This window comes from Acipenser ruthenus, chromosome 27, assembly GCF_902713425.1.
Source record: "Acipenser ruthenus chromosome 27, fAciRut3.2 maternal haplotype, whole genome shotgun sequence".
NCBI lineage: Eukaryota > Metazoa > Chordata > Actinopteri > Acipenseriformes > Acipenseridae > Acipenser > Acipenser ruthenus.
The window spans coordinates 15,225,122-15,250,806 of record NC_081215.1 but is presented as its reverse complement, the minus strand read 5'-3'; the positions used below and the strand labels follow the sequence as shown (position 1 = coordinate 15,250,806).

Genomic DNA, 25,685 nt, shown 5'->3' with positions numbered 1-25,685 from the left:
CTAAGCAGCCACAAATGTTAAATATTTAAAGAGAGGCAGAGAGATGAAAAATAAAAAAAAAACTAAAGTTCAATCCCTCTATATAAAGTTATGGATGCCCATCTCCAGGGAGCTTAGTACCTATAAATAAATGTTAGTGGTGCTCTAGCACCCACAGAGCCAGTGCCTGTGTGAAATGTATACATACCGTAAAAACCGGTGCATAAGTCGCAGCAGTGTATAAGAGCCCTCACCTCCCCCTTTTTTGAGACAACAATTTCACGAAAAAGCTTATAGGATACAAGGGTGTATAAGTCGCTCCCCCCTTTCTAGGACCTAGAAAATAGACTTATACAAAGGTTTTTACAGTATGTAAGTCTTTCTACATATTTTATATATTTTTTATTATTTTCCACGTTATTTATAGAAATGGCTTGGTCACTTGCTGTGTATTCGTTGATCTCTCTCGCTGTGCAGCTGTGCAGAATTGGTTTCTTTCTCTCTGCCTTGACACAGTTTTGTCTGAAACGGCTCCTCATTGATAAAGGGGTATTTTCAGAGCAGTAATGTAGCATTACAGTACGATCATATTGAAACCAGGAAGACTGTTAAACAGGGATTGGTAGGGACTACAACTTACTGATGTCAGACTGATGCCAGTGGAAATGCAACACCTAACATACATTCAAAGAATAAAGCATTCTCCTCATTTGTCGCCTTTGAAAAGGCACATCATCTAGCACAAAAGTGTTGGTGTTCTGCAATGATATTTATAACCTGACCTACGAGCTGCCATTCTACCAATACCAGATGGCGAATAAACATAGCTAGTACAGCAAGCATGGCACAGATGCAACCTTCCATGTTTATTATATACAGTATATACATTCTCTGTATTGAACAGCCATCTGGGTGCCTGGGCATCAACAGCCAGACTGCATGTTGGTCAAGTGCACATATCCAGTCTATCAAGTTCACTTGCAGAATCTGCAGTGTGAAATCAATCAAACTCTAGTGCGACCTTGCAATTTTGTTTTTACTGATAGACTTACAGTGGCTTTTTTTTTTTTCTAGTGACATAATTACAAAAAAAACCCCCAGAAACAATCAAATAAAATAGGCTATTTTCATGTACTTACTTTTCTTTAGGTCTTATTTACTTTTTATGGTCATACATGGACACATTTGCTGGTGCTGTTTTTAACAGCAGTCTTTATAGTCAAAATTCAATCCTTAATGTATGCAGACAGTTGATTTCTTACATCTGTGTTTCATATGAGGATATTTCTGCAAAGCCAACTTGGCAAGTACAGGAAAATGTGGCTCTCCGCTAGGTGTAGACAAGAGCACAATTTTGTGCCAGTATTCATCAGATCTTTATAAACAAACTAGGTATGAAAGGGCCCTAACGAAAGAATTGCAAAAAAAAGCAGGTAATACAATGTAGGCACTACTGTACTGTACCAGCTAGTCAAAACTGAACCTGAAAATGTAATAATAACAACCAAAATAACAGTGTATCTCAGACAGCGGCAAAGCAACACCTATTTGCTTGCAAATGTATCTCAATAATATAAGTAATACAACTAATACACCCTGCCAAAAAAAAAAAAAAAAAAAAATTTGCATATAGCCTACTTATGCTTATGTGCATTTGAAAAAAAAAATGCTTAACCCACAGGAGATATGGGTAGTGAAACCCTCAAATTTCCACATGATAAAAAGATAGATACATAACATATTTTTCCTTCAATTAGAAGTTAGGAATATAGTGTAATAAACCTACATAGTATAATACCAGTTGTATTTGCAATAAAGTCGCTCGTACAGTACAGGCTACACTGGCTTAGCTCCAACTTCAGAAACAATTATATTTCCATCATGTTACATTTATTTTATTACAGGTGCTGGATCATTTATGCGGACCATGTCTCCTGCGTTGTAAGGCATGTACTTGTGGTGCTTGTTGTGTTGGGCATCCTGTTGGTTTTTCACATGGTCACTCACTTTATCAACCTCTTGGAATGCAAGCTGCAGGCGTTGCTTCAGGGAAGCTGCATACTTCCTGGTGTGCCAGGCGTGGAAGTCATGAGATGTATGGGTTGAAGAAGAACATGAAGTGGGAGTCGTGCTTCACGCCCATGTACCGTAAAAAGGGGTGAACACTGTGCTTGCATGAGTTATAGTGTTGTGAGCCATATCAATCTGATGGAGGTGGTCATCCCAATCGGTTCCTCCTTTGAAAAGACATTTTGCAAACTGGTCTTTCATGCTACGGTTATACTGTTCCACAAGTGTGTCACACTGCGGGTGGTATGGTGAAGTGCGAAGTTTAGTGATGTCGAGAAACTGACACAGATCTTTGATTAAGTCAGACTCAAACACTCTGCCTTGGTCAGAATGTAAGGCTTCCGGTATTCCATGTTATTATGGGATGTAATGCTTAAAAAATGCAGCAAGACACAGTGCAATGCTTAAAGGTTTAAAGGTCCATGACCACTAAAACATAGCAATTATCTTTCTTGGCGATAGGAAGTTCCGTCAGGTCGGCTGCTACCATCAGAAACGGCTTAGTGGGCACGACGGGCACCACGTGGGCTTGGAGCTGCGGTACTGGAGCTCGTCGTGATTGGCAAGCCAAACACTCTTGGCAATAGGAAGAAATATCAGAAGACATGTAAGAAATATCAGAGGACATGTAAGAAATATCAGAAGACATGTAAGAAATATCAGAAGACATGTAAGAAATATCAGAGGATATGTAAGAAATATCAGAAGACATGTAAGAAATATCAGAGGACATGTAAGAAATATCAGAAGACATGTCAGAAATATCAGAAGACATGTAAGAAATATCAGAAGATATGTAAGGCCAGTAGCACCACCGTGTAGCTTGGTCCAGTGTTTTTTGGCAATGCATAATGTCCTGATGTTGAATGGCCAGGAACAAACTGTAACAGTTGTGGAACTAAAGCTTTTGGTATTACAACCTGTAACAGATCAGATTTGGACTGAGAATGATGGGTCTGGTGACATAACAGTCCGTCTTTCATCAGGAGATGGCTGAACTGTGTCTACATTTTCCTCAGGAAGCATGACGAAGCCTCCAGAAAGGCTTCTTCCCTTGTTCAATCCACTAAAAAACTAAGAGCAAATCTGGGTCAGAGTGTTGGGCTTCAGCAATGTCCATGCCTGCACTAATTAGAGCTGCACAAACTGAGGCTTTGGAAGTTCCTGTAGGGCACAGGACAGGGTGCTGTGCATCACAGAGATAACAGTAGGAATGGGTGTCTGTGTAGATTTAATTCCAGCTGAGCTCTCAATTACTTAACTAAACTCTTAATTGAACTAATAATTAGCTTAATTAGGCCTTTTTATTTGTTTTCTCACTCACTCTTGCTCAACAATCACGCAAGGTTAACTATGAACTATTCCTGAGCTTGCACTATGAAAAAGAGCAGTGTAAACCTAGTGCCAGTGACCATGTTTGTGTTTATTGTATGTGTTTAAATACTGTGTTTATTGTTTCGGGACTGAACCTGCGGATTTAACTGAGCAATACACATCGTTGTGTATTGCCAGTTCTCATTATTCTTACTGTTGTCATCAGACTTTGGATTATAAATAAACCATCATTTCACCAGTACTTTGTTGTTTGTCCTTGTCTTGGGCACTGCATCACCCCGACACCTGCGCACTGCAAACCACTTTGCCACAATAATATATACAAGTTTTCCTACAGAACCGTAGCTTCAGCAATTTTGATCCTTATGGTAGTCGGAGCTAAAATCTAGCACTTTAAGTTACTGATATACAATGTATGCAGTCAAAATGTTAGTACAGTACATAATACTGCTAGTAAATCTACAATAGTCCTCCTCAGACCCGAGTGTCCCAGTTAGTTTTTTTAATAAATGGTATTTTCTTGACCTTAAGCCGTTGGTGAGTTGAAAGATGTGTCACTAAATGTCTACATTCACTTTTTTGGGGCAAGATATCCCTTTAAATCAGGGTTAGGTAACCTTGGATCTTCCAATCCATTACACTGCAGGTCTTTGTTCCAACCAGACCCCTAATTAACAGGTCCATTTAATAATTAAGGGTCTGGTTGGAACAAAAGGTTCAACACATTTCTCAGTAGATGCTAATCTACCCAGGACTTTCTGGAGCTTCGTTCTGTAAGTCTTACAGCAAGCTGATGTTGCCCCATATTTGTCTTTTTGAACAAATTCCTGGAACCAACAGTTTCGTTTTTTTCGCTCTTCTAAAACAAACCTAACAGTCTTGTAGTTTATGACATCACATGAACACTAGATGGAATTATTTTCCTGTAACTCACTGCAACCCATCTAGTATTCTCTATATATATCACAAATGTGGGTATATCTAGCGTGGGATCCAATTTTGTCATCTCACTTGAGTGGGATAACATGCTTACCAGGACTAGTTTTGAATGTGTCTTTGTTTATATTCCAATCCAGTGGAGTGCTGCTGAAATTCAGGACGGAGCTGAGCTTCTGTAGTTCAAACAATACTGCCGTATACTTTCAGATTGTTATTGTTGTTTTGATTTTCACCCCGATTTCCTTGAAAACATTTAGTCCAGAAATGCCAGTTTCTGATTTGCCTGCGTCTGGCTATCTGAGCAGCATGCAGCCCCTTCACTAACACCAGTAACAATAGGAAACAACAGAGAGATTGCAAATTGACAGACTGAGCTCAAGGTTCTATCTAAAGATGGTTGTGAAGAGGCCATAATGTGACAATGAAAGTAAAGATCTGCTGCATTTTACTGCAGTACAGACTGCACCTGCTCATTGGGTGCCTCTCATATTTGACAGGTGGTTTACAGTGAGAGAGGGTGTTTTTAGAGGCACTATTTGTAAAATCAATTCAGTGTTTTTTTTTTTACTTGAATTGTGGTGTTATTTTAATATAACCAGTTTTATTTTTTTAACTATTGAAACTCAAAGTTAGTTCAGTACTCACAGTAAATCCAAGATGGACTTCCAGTTAAATAATGAGCGGATTTGTGCACATTAAAATACTTTTTTAATGGTCTAAAATACTAAAATAAGTTTTTGTTTCAGATATCTTTACGTTAGGTTTGAACTGATTAATAAAATCCATTTAGATTTGTTTCTGTTTAAATCTGAAACTACATTTGACCACTCCACTATAGGGACAGATAAAACACATGCCACTTGAGCAGAGTGCTACACACAGAATGTATCCCAAAACACAGATAGTGTGAACAATACTGAAGCTGCATCTAAAATGTATGTTTAGGACTGATGGCTAAGCGACTCCCATTACCATGGCTGCCAGCTCTCTGTACTGTCTGCTTGTATCGATACAGTAAAGTAAGCACTGATATAAATGTGGGCATATGTGATGGATGCTGCCAATATAGGTACCAGGAAGCTTGTTTTATTGCTTCACATAAGTAGCAATCAATCAGAGGGCTGAAATTTCAAAGCACAGGTTTCATTATATTGACTAATGGATCAATATAAAATGTTGTCCCCTTGGAACCCTTGTAAACAAAGCTTAATCAAATACATAACTGAGAATTGTACATGGAGAATAGTCTAAAGGGGTTTACTGATGATGAATATCTTTATTCATCTACACATTTTCAAAAGTTTTAAACTTGCTCACAATCACCAATAAATACATCTACTTGATAGTCTGACTTGCCATTTGTAATGACTTTTGTGAACAAAGTGGTTTTACAAGCTTGTGAAGTTCTACTTTCAAGCAACTTTAATGAATACTGTACTCAAAGCTATGAGTCAGTCTGTACAAGGAGCCGGTTATAACGCTGTTAGCATGAGGGCTGAGAACTGTCAGCTCTGCATCTCCCACAAAGCAGGCCTGGTGGCACCCTGGCAACGTATGGGTTCCCAGGAGGATTATTCAGGACAGAGAGGGCCAGAATCCCATGGGCCCAGTGAATACACAGAAAGACAGGAAGCTGTGTGTATGGAAGCATAGCAGCCAGCCAGCCAGAATTCCAGACTGCTAAAGCGCTGGGCTCAAAGCTAAATGTACTGTGGAGTCTGATGTTGCTGTTCAGAGATTGGCATGTTCTCAGAGCAGGGCTGGTCTGTAGCAGATGCCTGAAATTAGCTGTTGAGGATTTGATAGGAAACACTGGTGAGTACTCTACCACAGCTCATTTCTCTCTCTCTCTCACACATACACATGAAACTTTTAGCAAACACACAGAATAATTAGCTTTCTCTTTCAATATTAATCTGAATAAAATAAATAATAAGCTGTGCAAACTTTACTATAAAATGTATTTGATTGTTACTTAAAAATCTTTTTTTGCATGCATGTCTTCTGCTTCAACTTTCCTGCACATAGGAATATGTGCATATATTCATGCTTAGGCAATAATACAGCATATCCTGAATTACAAAAAGCAAAGAAACAACAGATATTCACTGAATACAAACGAGACAAGTGATGTTAGCACTTCCTTATTTAGGAGCCACTTAAGATATGCCCATCATACAAGGCACATGCTGTAATGAACTGGCATCACAGCCCAAACCACAAACCAGACATTTCAAAGACCAACGTCTTACCATTCAACTAAAGAGCAAGTTCTGTAATTGAGGGCTAAGTGTGTGCCTTACCTCTCACTGTCAGTATTTTTAACTCACCAGCAGCTATGTGGAAATTCATTGCAGTATACTGTAACACAGCAGGGAGGGGGTTAATATCCTCCCTGCAGAAAACATGTGCGTATGCACCGTTTTGTTAATTGTTTTATTATTTAATTATCACCCGCACCTGGTTACGATTGTAAATTGGAACCTGGTGCAGGGTATTTAAGAGAGACAGCTAAACTATTGGGGGCTGCTGAGTAGAAGGAAACAGAAGGCTGTGTGTGCTGTTTCCGAGCAGTCTCCTTTGTAAGTACCGTGGTGTGTTTGTCTGCCGGTAAACAGCTTAGCTGTCCGGTTTGGTAGTTAGGGTGAACCTACCTGTGTAGTTAGCATTCCGAACGGAGCTAGGTGTCTATTTTGTTTGTGTTTGTTTTGTGTATTAAAAATAGCGCGTAAGCGCTTGAAAATCCATTTCTTGTGTCCTGGGTCCTGCTTTTAAAGGGGCAACGAACCAGAGTGAGTGCCGCTCTTTTACAATACAAATACTGACATGTTTCCATGTTATTAACTAATTATCCCCTTTAATGAAACTGCTGCCATTCTTTTCTGTTGGCAGTCAAAACTGTCAAATGACTGCATGGGTTTTCAGCTTCCCCAGCCTCTGTGATTAAAGGCTTCTGCCAGTGTAAATGTGGCCATGTAATATTGATGGGGCTCGCTGCACCAGCTATTGCTGTATTATGTGCATTTGTATGTCAGTACATATTTTTGTGTATAGACTGGGAGCACTGGCATATATGGAAGTACAGCGCTCTCTTTGTATCCCGTTATTTGATGTACACATTAAAAACAGTGATTTAGTGAAGGGCTGTGGCAATGTGCCCTGCCCCTGTGTGCATTTCTGTGTTATATGTTTAAACTCACTGTGTTTGTTTGTCTGTTTAGCCACCGTTTGTTTAAGTGTTAGTCCGTTTTGTTTGTCTATTTATTTTGGCGTAAAGTGCCGTGTCCTGTGTTTTGTTCAACCATTTATTTATTTGTTTATTAAACACTGAGCGCTGCCGCAACTCAGTTTCACTCATCACCACTGTCTCTCTGTGTATTCATTTCCTGGATCTGACGGCACCACTCAGCCAGCCGTGTGACAAGGGCCCTTATACAATTTAATGTCAACATGCAGGCCTAACGGTGAATTAAGCAAATGAGTGAATTCTTGAGGGAGTACTGTGTATTAGAAGCTCTAGAGAAGGGGGAGAGGGGAGTCACAGATCACTGACACTGCCCCCCAGGGGAGCTCTGGACTACCTCCATCTCCGCCTTGTGATTTATTTCTTCATTTCATTGTGGCTGTGTAGACTTGGATGAGGTAAACCCGGCGTGGGAAATGCTAATGCCATTCCATACCCATTTTATGTATATAGCACCCCTTCTACAACTGAGAATACTGTGTTCAATTCTGGTCACCACAGTACCAAAGGGACAATGTGGCCCTGGAGAAAGTCCAATGAAGAGCAACCGGATTAATCCCAGGGCTTAAAGGAATGAGCTGTGCAGACAGGTTGAAGGAACACAATCTGTTAAGCCTAGATGGCTTCTCTCATGTGTACATTTTCTCGTTCTTATGTTCTAAAATTGTTTTCAAAAGAATCCAAGGTGGCAGAAATATACAAATGTGAACTACACTTCTCTGATGTTAATTGGTGTTACTGGTTTAGCTGACAGGTGGTGGCACTGTTGTCACTGGGGATCAAATTATTTGGAAAGCACTGCTGTTACTACCTTGATGCGTACAGTATCATTTCTTTAACCTGTAACCTGTACATTGTCTCTTTCCAGAGTGATTTTGGTGTACTGTTTCTTTTATTTAGTTCCAAAAGCAGCATAACAGCATTATAAAGTGTTTTTGGTAATTATCCACTTGTACTTTTGTTCTTATTCTGAGAATAATATGCCTGCTTCAATGCTTATATTGATAAAAAGAAAAAATGCATTATGGAGTTCTGGAGATGTTTTTCTTACATTTATTTTTGTCTGACAAAAAAATGAACCCATACGATAGTGGTAGCCTCTATTCCGTGCTGAATGTGTTTTGTCAAGTTGACAGTTTTCTAGCTCAAGCGTTAGTGTTACATCAATAAGGAGTGGCTTAGAATGGGTCATCTTTCCCATACCTGAGTTCAAACAGAACGAGTGACCTCCATAGAAAACAATGGGAGAGCAGTATCCGGTATGTGGTATAATGCAAGGTACAGTATCTAGATACAGGCATTTACAGCTGTAAGAATTTAAACCTTGGTGCGGAAGTGTATTGAAGTACACTGATTTAGGATCACTAAGCATTGATTTCTTGTCGTGAATGTCTAGTTATGATGAATTGGGCAAGAGAACAATGGTTCAAGACAGTGCACAAAGACAGCAAAGGAAGAAAAGATAGAAACATGGGGGCAGAAGCTTGTCTCCTATTGATTTCTATACAGGTCAGCTGTTCTGTTATTTCTCAATAGCAGAATGTCAAATAAAGGACGGATGAGATTACACTATTTATTAGTGACACCTGTTCTAAAACCACTGCTTACTCATGAAATGCTTCACATAAACCCTTGAGCCCTGCTCTCAAAACCTCTTTCAGTTAATTAATGTAAAGAGAGGTAAATAAAACACTTTAGAAAGTTGCAGAATAATGGTGATAATGGCATGGCTGTGGCGTGTTCCTCAGTAATAATGGTGATAATGGCATGGCTGTGGCGTGTTCCTCAGTAATAATGGTGATAATGGCATGGCTGTGGCGTGTTCCTCAGAAATAATGGTGATAATGACATGGCTGTGGCGTGTTCCTCAGTAATAATGGTGATAATGGGACGGCTGTAGCATGTTCCTCAGTAATAATGGAACTCGTTCAAATAATGCCCTCATCTTCTGGCATGATCCTTCTGCCTATCATAGCACACTTTTTGCATACTGTATGCCACGACCCCATTCATGACATCAAGTTTACCATACTGAGTTTCTACTGTGCTTTATTCTCAATAAGGTTGATGGCACCATCTGGAATTCTCTTCAACTGAAAAGTCCATTCAAATCAAATCAGCTACCTTATAGTATTCTCTTCATCAATGATGTCCCTCTTTTCAATGAAAATAACAATATTAAATAAACATTGGTTATGAATAGAAAAAAAAAACACTGATGGATTTCAATTAAATTCAAAGTTATAGGACCTCAAGTGTCTTAACCTTACAGTGCTGCTAGTGTAGTGGGTGCCCAGGTGGAGGCAGCAGTTCAGCTCTGCTAGTCTAAACTAGAGACTGTGAGACTCAGCGTTCCAGTTCCAAGGCCCATAGAAACAGCAATGCACTTTTTTTTCAATTGAGAACTGCAGGAACAAGTTGAATAGATTGTTGAAATAAAGACATAGTTCAAGTTTTTAACTGCTGAAACACACCTGTCAAGAAGATTGGTAAAGGTTATCCTACTGACATGTACAAAAACATGCTAGGCAAGTTGTCTTTATTTAAGATTCTGCATTTATTTATTTATAGTGTGCACTGTCATGTGTTTTTTTAAAGAACCTAATGACTCATTACATATTGTCCTTTATAACTCAAAGCATCTCAGTCAATTTAAATGTTGGGTTAACTGATACAATATGCTGGGCCAATGTACTGCCTGCAATGCTTCATGCAATACACAATCTCTGTGCATCTATCCAGCTAGAAGCAGCATGTGGTGGAATATCTATCTCTGCATAGCCAACTAGCAGCAGCATCTGGTGGAATATCTATCCCTACGCTAAGTATTCCACACTGACAAGCTGTGTCCCAGAGGCCCAGCAAACCCAACATGCTAAAACTAAAGGTTCACATAATATTACCCTAAACTGTTAAACATGTCCTTTATGATTCCTACAGTATTCCAGTATGTTTTTGTATGACTTATAAGTTTAAAAAAAAGTTATAAGTTATAACTTTTTAAGTTATAACTTAAAAAGTTGTCAGGATGAAACTAAAAATGTTATTTAAACAGTTCTAGCAACACGTGGGGATGTGTAACTATATTTTTCTGAGCCTCAGCTTACTCTTTACCCTTTAAGCACTGATGCTTTGAACATAGCTGGTACTAATATTTTGAATCTCCATATAGCTTTGATTACACAAGCCCTTCTTTCTAAATAAAAGGGTTCCTGGCTGTACATAAAACATAGTGTTCTAAATATGGATAATGTAATCATTGAATCCCTTTTAAATGCACTGGTTTTTAAACCCATTATTTAGAAGCATATGTATGGTTCAAAACAGTGGCATAGGCAGGACTTTTTTTCGTTTGTCTGCTGGAATGAAAAAGAAAGGCTTATTGAAGTCTTGTATCCTTTTTAATCAATTTGTTATATTTTTATTTTTTATGTTTTGAGTCGGCACAACAGACATTTAAAGGCAAGTACTTTTGGCATGAATAAAACGTCCATGACAAATTATTACTTCCATATAAAATAAATCAAATGAAAGCCAACAGAACCATTATTACTTCAAAGGAAAAGAAAAATAAATAGCCTGCTAATCACTTCATTACTATTCACTGGAATACAATGTTGAGAAGTGCAAGCCCAACTAGTCGGTTTTCATTGGTCGCATTGCGAAGGAAGGCAGGTATTTAATTGCTTGTGAGGAAAAAGATCTTTCTGCACATGCTGTTGAAAGTGGTAGGGTAACTAAGATTTGCATTAGCTTGAGCACATTTGGATAAACAGTGCATCACACTGGGCAAGTGCCAATATCACAGACTTTGGTTCTTTCTGCAGTATTTGTCCACTTTTGACACCATAACTACATTTCAGCAAATACTACTGACTCGGGTTAATGCAGATCAGAGAACAGCTTCAATGCAAAGGCTGCCCTTCGAATTGGTGATATCATGGGGCAAGTTCAGCATGGAAGAGGGGGTCTTGGTTTCAGCTCAACTCCTCCTACATGGCACAAGGCGGCCCCAGCTCAAAGAAGGAAGCTGGTAGTCAACGAGGTGCAAAAGCAGGAGGAGAGGATGAGGTGTATAAAGGCCATTTCCCAGGCCAAACAGGGAGAATGGATGAGATGGGAGAGTGTGGAACAACGCAAGATTGGCTGGCAAGACCTATGGTCAATGGAACAGAGCAGGATCAGTTTCCTCATCAGGTCAACATATGATGTTCTCCCATCACCACAGAACCTAAACCTCTGGGTAGGAGAGGATCCCTCATGTCCTTTGTGTTCATCACCTGCAACATTAAGGCACATTTTGACAGGATGTAAGGTGGCTCTTAGCCAAGGACGGTTTACTTGGCGCCATGACCAGGTGCTGCGATGTTTGGCCTTAGCATTGGAAGACAAGCGTAACATGACCAATAAGTTGCAACCTGTTCCATCAAAACATTACACACAAAAGACAACATTCCTCCGCCCAGGAGAGCAACCACCAAGAAAAGGTGTTAAAACCAATCCTCGCCCAGGACAACTGGAAGCTGCTAGAGACTGGAATATGCTGGCAGATGTTGGTCAACGGCTTATTTTTCCACCTGAGATTGCCACCACTAACCTTCGACCCGATATTGTCTTGTGGTCTGGATCAGCACGCCTTGTTCACCTGGTAGAGTTAACAGTGCCATGGGAGGACACTGTAGATGAGGCGTATGAGAGGAAGAAACTGCGGTATGCTCAACTAGCCACTGAAGCGGAACAGCGAGGATGGAGAGTTCGGGTTTACCCAGTGGAAGTGGGTTGTCGAGGATTTGTGGCACACTCTACAACCCGGTTTCTCAGAGACGTCGGATTCAGTGGCCAAGAGTTGCGTCGCACAGTGAAGAACTTATCTGAAGCAGCAGAGAGGAGCAGCAACTGGCTGTGGTTGAGACGGAAAGATTCTGGCTGGGGACAGGTAAGTAAGCTGGGCTGAGTTGAGTGGGGGACGGAGGGGGGTGATGCTGGGACGCCAGAATCACCGTCGAGCCCTCTTGAGGTGTCGTGGGCTAGTCGACGAAACACTGAGGATGGAAGGTGCCCACTTGAAAACCCCAGAGATGTACCCTACTTAGCTCAATCCAGACGGTTGTCATGCTGATGCGCTGGGGAGGCCGCACTTTGGTTGATCCCCGGAGCCAGCATCGCAGCCGTTGTGTGTGCTGATGCGCCAGGGAAGCAAAATAAGCTGATCCCTGGAGCCAGCATTACACTTCAGCCATTAACACCAGACAGAAGGATATCTACATCATCATATGGAAGGAAACGTAAATGGATGGAGACGCATATGGATCACATTAGTTTACTGTAAAGCTACATCTTAGTTGGTGCTTATCTTGGCGAGAGCCGAGTTCAAATCAGCATGAAGTTTTAACATCTACTCTCGTGTAATGGAAATCATGAAGATCTGGATACGTCCAGTGACTGCTGTGAATAGTGCAGCTGGCAACAAGGGAAAGACCTTGTGACAGCCTGGAGAGACAGCTGACAGGAGGAAAGAGACCCCATTGGGGCTGGTAAGGGTTAGCTACCCTTGTCGGCAGTATCCAGCTCTGTGTTTACAGGATGCTGGAGACACCCGCCCAAGGCTTCTAAGAAATTAAAGAGAAAAATACCCCTAGAGTCTGCGAGAGCGGGGGCGGAAGATGACTCAACGTTGGACAACACGGTTAACGACTTAGGAACGGAAACGGATATGAGTATGGAGAGTACTTCACAAAAGACTAATTCAAGATCTGCAGTTAACAAAGACATAGAACTCCAGGTTTGTGTCTGCGGCTGGAGCAAGGCGACAACGGTCAGGGGTTTGAAGATTCATCAAGGGAGAATGAAATGCTTGAGGAAGAAGGGACAAGGGCCTCGCATTGATCAGTACTTCTTACGAAGTCAGTCAAGTCAGTCGAATGAAATCCAGTGACAGGAAGCAAACCACAGTTCGCAGGATATCAGTACCCCTGTCATAGATGTGAGGAGGACTTGCATGGACACAGTTAGTGATGAACCTAATGATCCTTGTGAACCCGGTCAGACAAACCAGCATAAGAGAGAAAAGAACCTCAACGGGCACAAGCCTGGAGTTAAATGGCCAAGAGCTTGTGAGAAAACTGCATGGGACACAGTAAACACAGATCTCTGCGTTGCATTGGAAAGATTAAGTGGAACAGTTGAAAAGAAGCTGGATAAATTTGGGGACATCATCTACGCATATGGAAGTGAGAGGTTTGGAGTTGAAAAAAGGAAGGAAAAAGTACAAACTATTCCTGGAAAGTCTAGACGGCAGCAGGAGATTGAACGCTTAGTTAGAGAAAGGAGACAGCTGAGGAACCAATGGAGAAGAGCAGAACAAAGTCAGAAGGAGGGACTCAATCTCTTACAAAGGGTCATAAAAGATAAGCTTGCAACATTGCGCAGAGCTGAGCGCCTACGGAAACGCTACAAAAAGAAGGAGCGTGCGAGAGCTAACTTTTATAAAGACCCATTCAAATTTGTAAAGAAGTTATTCACCAGTGAGAAGAATGGCACACTAAAAGCATCTAAGGTTGAGCTGGAGAGATATTTGGAGGAAACACATACAGATTCAAAAAGGCAGGAGCCTATGTCAATTCCGTCAGACATCCCACCTATCAATCCACCAGAATACCAAATGGAGGACTGTGCACCTAAGTGGAAAGAAATAGAGCAAGCTGTGAAAAAAGCAAGGGCTTCATCATCTCCAGGGCCTAATGGAGTTCCGTACAGAGTGTACAAGAGTGCTTCAGGAGTTCTACGAATTCTGTGGAAATTGATGAAAGTGGCATGGGAAAAACAGGTTGTACCAAGAGCATGGCGCCGAGCAGGTGGAGTCTTTATACCTAAAGAAAAAGATTCTACAAGCATCAGTCAGTTTCGTCCCATTTCCCTATTAAACGTAGAAGGCAAGATTTTCTTCAGCATTATTGCTCAGAGATTGTCAGCTTACCTATTAAAGAACTGCTTCATTGACACTTCAATACAAAAAGCGGGCATTCCAGGTTTCCCAGGTTGCTTAGAACACATCAATGTGATCTGGCAACAAATTCAATCAGCTAAAAAGGAGAGGAAGGAGCTCCATGTGACATTCCTGGATTTGGCTAATGCATATGGTTCAGTGCCACATGAACTACTTTGGGCAGCATTTGATTTTTTCAGTGTACCGATGACAATAACAAATTTAGTGAAAGCCTATTTTGGAGATTTGCAATTCAGTTTTTCAACTTCAGAATTCAGCACTACATGGCAATGCCTAGAGGTTGGAATAATGGCAGGATGCACCATTTCTCCACTGGCTTTTACCATGGCAATGGAAGTAATCATTAGGGCATCAAAATGGGTAGTAGGAGGAGAGCGCTTGGCTTCTGGAATGCGACTACCACCAATTCGAGCATACATGGATGACATGACAACCATGACTACAACAGTAGCCTGCACTAATCGATTATTGGGCAAATTAACCAATAACATTGAATGGGCACGAATGCAATTCAAGCCCACTAAATCAAGGAGCATCTCTATAATTAAAGGCAAAGTAGTAGATAAAACGTTCTTCATTAATGGTGAGGCAATACCAACAGTGTCTGAGAAGCCAGTGAAGAGTCTTGGGAGATGGTACGACGGGGATCTAAAGGACACAGTTCGTGTGGGAGAAGTTAGACAACAAGCAGTGGAAGGGTTGAAGAGCATAGACAGCTGCGCTCTACCAGGTAAACTAAAACTCTGGTGCTTTCAGTTTGGTCTACTGCCGAGGTTGCTGTGGCCACTGACTGTGTACGAGGTTTCTTTGACAACAGTAGAGAAGCTGGAAGCTTTAATCAGTTCATACATCAGGAAATGGTTGGGAGTTCCACGCTGCCTCAGCAGAGTGGGACTTTATGGTAAAGGAATACTGCAGCTACCAGTCTCTGCTCTAACCGAGGAGTTTAAGTGCGCCAAGGTCAGACTGGAAATGACATTAGTAGAGTCACGCGATAAATGCGTAAGGGAGGCAGCACCTGTGTTGAAAACTGGAAGAAAGTGGGCGGCAAAGAAAGCTGTGGAAGATGCAAAGGCTGCCCTTCGAATTGGTGATATCATGGGGCAAGTTCAGCATGGAAGAGGGGGTCTTGGTTTCAGCTCAACTCCTCCTACATGGCACAAGGCGGCCCCAGCTCAAAGAAGGAAGCTGGTAGTCAACGAGGTGCAAAAGCAGGAGGAGAGGATGAGGTGTATAAAGGCCATTTCCCAGGCCAAACAGGGAGAATGGATGAGATGGGAGAGTGTGGAACAACGCAAGATTGGCTGGCAAGACCTATGGTCAATGGAACAGAGCAGGATCAGTTTCCTCATCAGGTCAACATATGATGTTCTCCCATCACCACAGAACCTAAACCTCTGGGTAGGAGAGGATCCCTCATGTCCTTTGTGTTCATCACCTGCAACATTAAGGCACATTTTGACAGGATGTAAGGTGGCTCTTAGCCAAGGACGGTTTACTTGGCGCCATGACCAGGTGCTGCGATGTTTGGCCTTAGCATTGGAAGACAAGCGTAACATGACCAATAAGTTGCAACCTGTTCCATCAAAACATTACACACAAAAGACAACATTCCTCCGCCCAGGAGAGCAACCACCAAGAAAAGGTGTTAAAACCAATCCTCGCCCAGGACAACTGGAAGCTGCTAGAGACTGGAATATGCTGGCAGATGTTGGTCAACGGCTTATTTTTCCACCTGAGATTGCCACCACTAACCTTCGACCCGATATTGTCTTGTGGTCTGGATCAGCACGCCTTGTTCACCTGGTAGAGTTAACAGTGCCATGGGAGGACGCTGTAGATGAGGCGTATGAGAGGAAGAAACTGCGGTATGCTCAACTAGCCACTGAAGCGGAACAGCGAGGATGGAGAGTTCGGGTTTACCCAGTGGAAGTGGGTTGTCGAGGATTTGTGGCACACTCTACAACCCGGTTTCTCAGAGACGTCGGATTCAGTGGCCAAGAGTTGCGTCGCACAGTGAAGAACTTATCTGAAGCAGCAGAGAGGAGCAGCAACTGGCTGTGGTTGAGACGGAAAGATTCTGGCTGGGGACAGGTAAGTAAGCTGGGCTGAGTTGAGTGGGGGACGGAGGGGGGTGATGCTGGGACGCCAGAATCACCGTCGAGCCCTCTTGAGGTGTCGTGGGCTAGTCGACGAAACACTGAGGATGGAAGGTGCCCACTTGAAAACCCCAGAGATGTACCCTACTTAGCTCAATCCAGACGGTTGTCATGCTGATGCGCTGGGGAGGCCGCACTTTGGTTGATCCCCGGAGCCAGCATCGCAGCCGTTGTGTGTGCTGATGCGCCAGGGAAGCAAAATAAGCTGATCCCTGGAGCCAGCATTACACTTCAGCCATTAACACCAGACAGAAGGATATCTACATCATCATATGGAAGGAAACGTAAATGGATGGAGACGCATATGGATCACATTAGTTTACTGTAAAGCTACATCTTAGTTGGTGCTTATCTTGGCGAGAGCCGAGTTCAAATCAGCATGAAGTTTTAACATCTACTCTCGTGTAATGGAAATCATGGTGTCCACCAGGCTGAAGCAGTATCCAAAATGACAGAGCAAAAAATAGCACTTGCCATTGAAAAAAACCCTTGCAATTATAAAGATACAGAGATGAAAGATAATATATGGGAGTCCATTTCGAAGGAACTGGGTAAGCCTGGTATGTGTGATTTACCATCAGAAAAGCCTCATAATTTCCACATCATGTTGATGAATATGTACCAGTCTTGATCATAGTTTTGTCAATAGCCATTTTTAATAGTTTTATAGATCTGGCAGTTTTTAAAACTGTCGCAGTGTGTCTGTGTTGCTTCAGGTGTGTGAAAGTATCTTGTCGCCTGATGAAAATTTGCATTGCATCTGGTGTACAAGCAGCCTTTATTTAACTCCGCTCACAACAACTGCCGCTTAAAAACTAAGTAACAACATGACCCGCATCTCAGGGGCAGGAAAGAACTATGTTTATTACACTCCTCACCCCACCATTCCCTATCAATTATGAAGACATAAGCTCTTTTGTACAGCGGTATTGGCGCTATGATTCAGAGAGGGAGGTCCCGGGTTCACATCCCACTTCTGCCTGTGAGAAGCCCCTGCCTGCAGGAACCGTAGTTCATCACAATATATATAAAGAACAAAGGGCCACACCAAATCACAGAAATTCCAGGAGGTGTTTGAACACCCTGAACACCCCCACACCCCACACCCCAACCCAGCCCCACCCCCAAGCCCCGAACAATTAACACTAATGGTAATTTTCTCAAATATTTTTTTCTAATTTGCACTAGACACAACCCTTTTCTTTCCTCCCTTAAACCATTGTGCATCTAGTGCCCTACATTGATCCCCTCCTGCTCTAATATGAACTGGCAACTGAAAGCTTGAAGATGTTGAATGCTATTTATTAATAATAATAATAATAATAATAATAATAATAATAATAATAATAATAATAATAATAAAAGAACACTAAACAATTTGACATATTCTTTCTTTCTTTCTTTCTTTCTTTCTTTCTTTCATGCATAGCTGTTTTACAATCGATCTTCCTATCTATCTGTTTGTCAATCTATCCCCCTTGCTTCGTTCGTTAGTGGAGTAGTGGGCTATTTGAGCGATTCCAATGTATTGTAACTGACTTTCGGCAATGCACATGATTCTCCAGCGTTATTCTATCTACCTACCATTCCACCTACTGTGAAACTGACCTGCCTCTCTACAGCTTTGTCTGCCGAGTATCAACTGGAGTCTGTGAGTCTGTATGCGAGTCTGTCTGTCCGCCTGCCAGCTCGTCAGCACAGATCCCCCTGATACGATGTGGCAGTGTTGGGGGGATGATATAAGACGGATAACAGCGGGTTTGCACATGTACTAAATCAAGGCAGGCATCAAACATCAGCAAATCCTTCACTATAGCGCCTATTCCTCGACAGTTATACATACATAATAATCCGGGACACTACAGCTGTGCGTTGTGTTTTTCTTTGATCTCATTACCTGAATGGGTATTTCACTATTACGCACTGGAAAGTGTTATTCTTTAATTAAATGAAATCTCCAGCAGAATGTTTTAAGAACCAGAATTCTTGTTATAGGAAAAATACCACTGTAAAAAATTATGTTGACACACCTTCACTCATAGTCAGATTGCTAACTATTTATAAATTCATATATATATATATATATATATATGAACACAGTTTTTTGCATTATCTTGTCTACTGTTTACAACAAGCAAAATAAATAAATAAAGCACAGAATTCAGTCGTAATCACATTTCTTTCTTTTTGTCATATGTTTGTAAAGCTGCCAAACAAACATCAGAATATGCGAAAACTCACCGTTATCTCCTGTTTACGATTTCTCTGTGGGAAAATTGAACTTTCTGATGATGTTTCTTCAAAGACTTGCGTCTTCAGCAGTACTTGCTGCCTCTTGAAGTTGCAACTCTTCAGTGTGTCTAGAAAACAACAAACACAACACGGGCTTTCTGTAATCCGCGCAGCTCCCTATACAACAGTCACGCCGAATGAATTCTCTCTCTCTCTCTCTCTCTCTCTCTCTCAGCAATGTTGCTTTTCCAATGGTGGATTTCAAGTCAGCCCCCATGATCATTTATTTCAAGTCAGCCCCCCTCCCCCGTTTGATAATTTATTCAGCTGTTTTTCTTTCTTTCTCTCGTTTATTCTCACTGTTGGGTTCAGACTTGAAGGAAAGACTTTCAGCCTGTTGTCACAGATGCACTTTTCTGTAGAACAAGGGAGTATATAATATTTCCAATTGGGGATGTGGAACAAATAGAACTAAACGTATCAGTTGTCTGGCTTCCCAAAAGTGCTAGGTGTAATATATTGCACATATCCCCCAAAACAGAAAACATCATCATTCTTTAGTTTAACTGTGCAAGTTTTATGTGATGCTCAATTATCACGGATGTAGTTGCCAAGTACCCTGGCCCATGCCACGACTCATTTATCATGGAGAACAGTGTCTTGTTCAGAACATTGGAACATGGGCTTATAGATGGAGGCTGGCTGATTTTAGAATATATTAAACATATGTAACAAAACCCATATTAATGTTTAACATTTTTATTATGATTTTTCACAAACAAACAAACATCCAGATATTGCATGAAAAGAATGAATATGAATATTGCATCAGAGAATACATTGTTATATTGAAATAAATTAAGGATTTTTTTCTATTGGCACACTGTATTATTATTATTATTATTATTATTATTATTATTATTATTATTATTATTATTATTATTAAAACGTGTTAACTGCAAGGTCATTCCTGCCTCTACGATTCCACGCATTTTCAGTACCAACCAATGATAATGAATTTATTTTACATATGGTCATTTTTTTGACTCCTCAGTAAAAGCTAAGGCAGAGATCAAACTATGTGTTTATAATAAGGACGATTGAAATTGTTTTCTTTTTTCTGATAAAACTTGATCAGTACGTAATTATCAAATAAACTTGTTTTATAATGGTGCTTAAAAATAGCAAATAGGTTGGGGTCATTTGTTCTGAATTTTATTCCCATAAATAAATGCTGGTACCACATTTAACACTTTGTAGTTCAGGGCGGTGGATTTTAAGGGCCGTTTATCTGTTTGCACTTTCTTATAAATTAATCTCTTACTTGTGGTCTATCCTAACGTAGTGTTTTTGGTTTACCTTTATTACGTAGGTGCTTAATACGTGTTATTAAACGTGCCTTTACATTTCACTACGTTTAGTACCGTAGTGCTGGCCCTGAAGGCTGCAGGAGCGAATAAATAAATAAGCAATTTACACTGCAGGGGAAGTGAACGACACAGACATCCCATAAAATAATAACGAACTAGCAGCGCTATGGTGTTGGTTTGTGTAGAACCAGGTTCGTGGTCGTTAAGACCGTTGCTAAGGAAGTAACGCATTCCCCTTTCTAGTGCAGAGGCGCAAGTGATCTTCTGACTATGCCAGGGGGACGCTGACAGCTGACAAGTGGACACATAGAGAACAGCAGAACAAAATTATTACTCAGTGGCAATGCTTTTAAGCCATTTTTCCGCACCCCATGGTTTTGCGCCCTGGGCGGCTGCCCCGCTCGTCCACCCCTAGTTACGGCTCTGCTAGGGGATGAACAACTATGCAGCACAACTGTTCTGGGCTTAGGTCCCAGAATATTTTTTTTGACTTTTTTCTTGGACCTTTTTATGGAAGAGGTTGCGTTTTTTCCCAGTTATATCCACCTGTATTTAAATGTTCCAGTGAATAACATAACAGCAGGAAATAAAAGTTTTATGTGCTAAGATCCCATCGAGCAAAAGATCAACTTGCGTGGCTAATTACTTTCTCCTGTCTTTTTTCCCATTGTTGCGACGACATGTGCGCTTTCTCGTTGTTTTTCAGTTAAAAGGAAATCCAGACAATTGAAATGTGACACTGGCTTGTTAAGGAACCGGAAAATCAATTGCCGTTTCAATTGAATCAGTCATAAGCAGAAGACGCAAAAGGCTTTGCGACGAGGAGAAATGAACCTGCCCCTGTTGAAAATAAAGACGTATAATCAGGTGGCAAAAAAAACAAAACAAAAACAACTTACAGTGCAAATTCAGTGCCATCTTTTTTTTTCTCAAAAAACTCGCCTTCTGAAAATCAGGCTGTATAAGAGGGATTTTCAAGCTCTTACTCTCGCTATTTGTAGCACAATGACATCACGTGGTCATTGGAGTCCTCTTAATTCTCAAGCCTGAGAAGAGACCCATGACAACGAAGCTCATTTTCACTGCAGGCACAGGAAACCGCCCTCGCCCACCCCGGTTATTTAAATTCTGTACATTTATTATTGAGTCATTTAGCTTAGCAGACACATTTATACAAAATAACTTACAGACTAAGGGTGAACAATGCATTATCAACAACTACTGCTGCAGTCACTTACAATAGGACCTCGTTTACGTCTCATCCGAAATCGACATACTGTATTCAATAAAATACTGTTCACAATTTTAAGGTTTGCTAGAGAAGATTCTTACGGACAGTCTCTTGTGGACAATGTTTAACAGAGTATATTCATATATTCATATATTCATGTTTTTTTTTTTTTTTACCTCAGCATAAGTCAAACGCAATGTATTATTTGGTATTGTTACTGTATCACTCTTATTGAAGGAGGAAGGGAAGAAATGTTTTATTTTCTGTTTATACATTCTGTTGCTCTGTGCACTCAAATTTTAAGAACGTCTTTTGCTTAGAGGGATTCGTGCATGTTTTGGAGCATTAAAATGCTGGACTGGATGTTTTCATACTTACATACACTGAAGCCAGCCTTTATACTATTGAGCAGTAATAAAAAATAAATTAATTCTAAAATTAGACATTAACACTAAGCATGAAGTAGACCTTAAAGGAGGCTCAAGATTTTTCAGACTTTCAAAATGAGATAACTGTACTCCAAAATATCAGGTTACTTGTAAAAGCGGATTGGGCATTTTAATTCATTTTTAATTATAACAACAACAAAAAAGCCTGTCTGATCTTGTTCTCAATACTGCTGAGGCTCAATTACTGCATCTGTTTGAACTTTAGATCTCGTTGTGTCCTGTTCAATCATACTGTGTTATGCAGAACATATTCTGACCAAATCTGCACCAATCATGCAGCTGGTTCCATAGCACCACTAATTCGAGGTATGACACAGGCCCGGTTTTTGGGATGGAACCGCATAACAGTCTCGCGTTTTGATTGGTCCATGTCTGTCACATGAATTTGTCAGTGGAAAAGCGTGCAGGCATTTTTAACATTGTGATCAGAGAGTGAGAGAGATCTGTTTTCCACAACCTTTCCATTAAAATATAATGTGGTATTACGCTGTACTGATATAACAAGCTATGGGTAATTACTTTATATGAATTATCATGTTATGCACGAATGTAAGAATTGGCTTTCTGTGGTGGTGTACTTTTTTCTTTCAAGTAGCATATATCTATAATCGTTTTTGCGATATATTTTGATATAAAATGTATACACTATTGCAGTTTTGTTAGAGGATACATTAGTTTATCTCTAATGTAATCACAGTTTTACATATAGACTGCCCCTGTTTTCATTTACGTCGCAAATTCTGGGCTGCTTTGCTTTTCAGATAATGTCCCAAATTCTGGGCCGATTTGGTTTGCAGATAACGTCCCAATTTCTGGGCCGCTTTGGTTTTTAGATAACGTCCCAAATTCTGGGCCGCCTTGTTTTTTAGATAACGTCCCAAATTCTGGGCCGCTTTGGTTTTTAGATAGTGTCCCAAATTCTGGGCCGCTTTGCATTTTCGAATTCAGCCCAGTTTTGGGGACTCAGCTGACAGCCGAGTTTCTAAGTCATCCATGCAGTTTACCATAAACTGGATCGTGAATTCATTTGAGAGTAACCCTTAGTACATGAATCAAAGTTAATGTATTTTTTACTCTCCCCAGAAATCTTTTTTTTTTTTTTTTTTATGAAAATACAAATAAAATGTAAATGTTATTTCTTATTACATGAAGAAACTACATTGCACTGAAATAGATACGTGAAAATTAATTAAAGCATTCGTTTTCCTTTATTAAAGACTACTTTATTAAAGACTAATAGTGAAAATAAATGATTGTAGTAATTTTTCTTTTACTCTACCCTTCCCAGTCTTTTCCCCACCCCTCTTTTGCGCAAAACCTGCACTCAAATTCCTCTCCACACACGTGTACCACCATGCAACCCCTGCACGCACACACCACCATGCAACCCGTACATGCACACACTACCATGCAAGCCCTATATGCACAGACCACCATGCAACCCCTGCACGCACACACCACCATGCAACCCCATAGCAATTCTTTGCAAAATATATTTTCGGGTATTCAGTCCCATTCATGTCTATGGCAGTGTTAAAAAACACTTTTTCAGTGATATCTCTCGAACCAGAGCACGCAGAACCACCATTCAAAGTGATATAGACTCAGGGGAGCACCCCAAACCACCCCCTAAAACGGTGTGGTGGTTCACCCAAAAACTCATGTCATGAAGAAAAAATTCACTTTGCCAAGCCGTCCTGGCATCTGAACCATGAAAATGGTGACTCCTTGTGTGGGGCCCCAGGGGCCCTGCCACAAAAAAAAAAAATCAAGTTCCTAACCCCCACAGAACCCGAGATACGCCCTGTCAAAAATGTCCAAAAACTACCCTTTTCGGGGTCATATCTCCATGACCCTGGGGCCTAGATACTGGGTTGAACTTCCTAGGGTCATGTCTGGGGGCCCTCTTTCACAGGGAGCCACCTGTTTTCAAATGCTACATTTTCAACAAATTTACACATTTTCAGCATGATGGCATGTCAAGGTTGCATTTCCAATAGCTTTTGAGCTCCAGGTTGGAAAAAAAAGTCTAAACAGGTGTCCTTTCTAGCTGGGGACACGTCGCTTGGAGGGATCGACAGGGGCCCCGAGGTGGACCTCTGTACCGATTTTCAAGTCTCGGGGACCCCCGTAACCCAAGATATAACACCCTGAAAAATGTCTATGGGAAATCCCATTATAAAACCCCTTTGGGGCAACGCCCACCATCTGGCGGTGGGGTGGCGTATGAACCCGTGGCCGATGTCTTTCTTTAGCTAAGACTCTTGTGCACGCAAAGAGTGCCCTTCTGAGTTCGTTGGCCCAGGGGTCGTGGAGATACGGGTACGATAAGAGACCACCCCCTTCCCTATGGCAAATCCCATTATAAAAACACCATGGGGGTAAGGCTCGGCCAATGGCGGTCGTGGGTCATACGAACTCGAAGGAACCCATTTTCTTTAGCTAAGACTGTTGTGCATCTAAAGAGAATACTAGCGAGTTTATTGGCCAAGGATTTGTGGACTCATGGGGTACGACAGGAGGACCCCCTCGCCCCGACTGCAATTTCCTATAGCAAAATACATACAAAAAATGTCCATTATATATAAGACCTGAAATGTGCTCATTTTGTAGTGTATTTATGCAACAGAAGCACCAATTTAAGTCCATTCCAAATGTTTTGTGATCACAGTATCAGCTTGAGTGTATCGGAGCATAGTTTTGCACCAAAAGCGAGCAGAGGCGAAAAAAAGCACTATATACCCTATTCTTTAAAATATCACTTTGCAGTGCAAATTTGAGGAACGCAACCACTTAGCAACTTGCAAATTGGTACTGCAATTTAAAGGCCTGTAGTGTCAGACTGGTAGTCCCTAACTGATTCAAGTGTTTTTGGAATGATTCCTGCAAAGACTGATTTATAAGAAAAAAGAGAGATTGACAAACAGCATTTTGCTTTATATGCAGAAATGGGCAACTACAAGAGGGTGTCAAACAAGCTGTGAATGTCCTAGGAGGCTACTGAGTACCTCTGGGTATGAATCCAGATGCTCGCAGTACCTGTTCTTAGATGTCCGAAACCACTGTATCGCTGTATAACTGTATACCCTATAAATATCACTTTTTATTGTGTATTTGAGGAACACAACCAATTACAAACTTCATTTGAATTGCTGTGCTATCAGAATATCAGTGTATAACTTTGCTGGGTATTGCAGTGTATGCTGGGTATCAAAAGGCCTTCACTTTTACAAAAGGCTGTCAAAATTTAAAAAAGGCCGTCAAAGTTACAAAAATATAGGTGTGCTCCTAACCCAATACTTGTCTTTTTAATTCTGTGCATCCAAATACTTGTAGTTAAAAGTTTTAAGACTTAAGCCTACTGTTTGTTGTTCTGTCCTAAACCAGCAGTTTGTCACCCAAATTTATTAAACAAACGGGGAGGGGGTCATCAGATTATTCTCCATTTTATTGTAACTGAGGTACCGTTCAGTTGAGCGAAAATTGTAAAGGGGTACTCAAGCTGAAACCTCCAGATAGAAGGGGTACAGTTCCAAAAAAAAGGTTGAAAACCCCTGACCTACAGTATAAACTATCAGGAATAGATAAGGGAAATGTTGACTAATACAATACAATAGGATTTATCTGAAGTTGTTGAAGGGCACTGGTCTCTTAAACCCAGAAGTTCTGAT

At 40.9% G+C, this 25,685-nt stretch overlaps 1 protein-coding gene across 4 annotated transcripts in view; it reads right to left on the bottom strand.

Moving 5' to 3' along the window:
• The window catches only part of LOC117432356 (excitatory amino acid transporter 2-like), a 71,011-nt gene extending 51,810 nt beyond the window's left edge, over positions 1-19,201 (bottom strand). For all 4 annotated transcript variants that reach the window (XM_034054153.3, XM_059002089.1, XM_059002090.1 and 1 more), the window contains exon 1: positions 18,974-19,201. The gene's annotated coding sequence lies outside the window, so the exon portion shown is untranslated. The remainder of the gene's footprint in view (positions 1-18,973) is intronic.
• Positions 19,202-25,685: the final 6,484 nt, after the last annotated feature.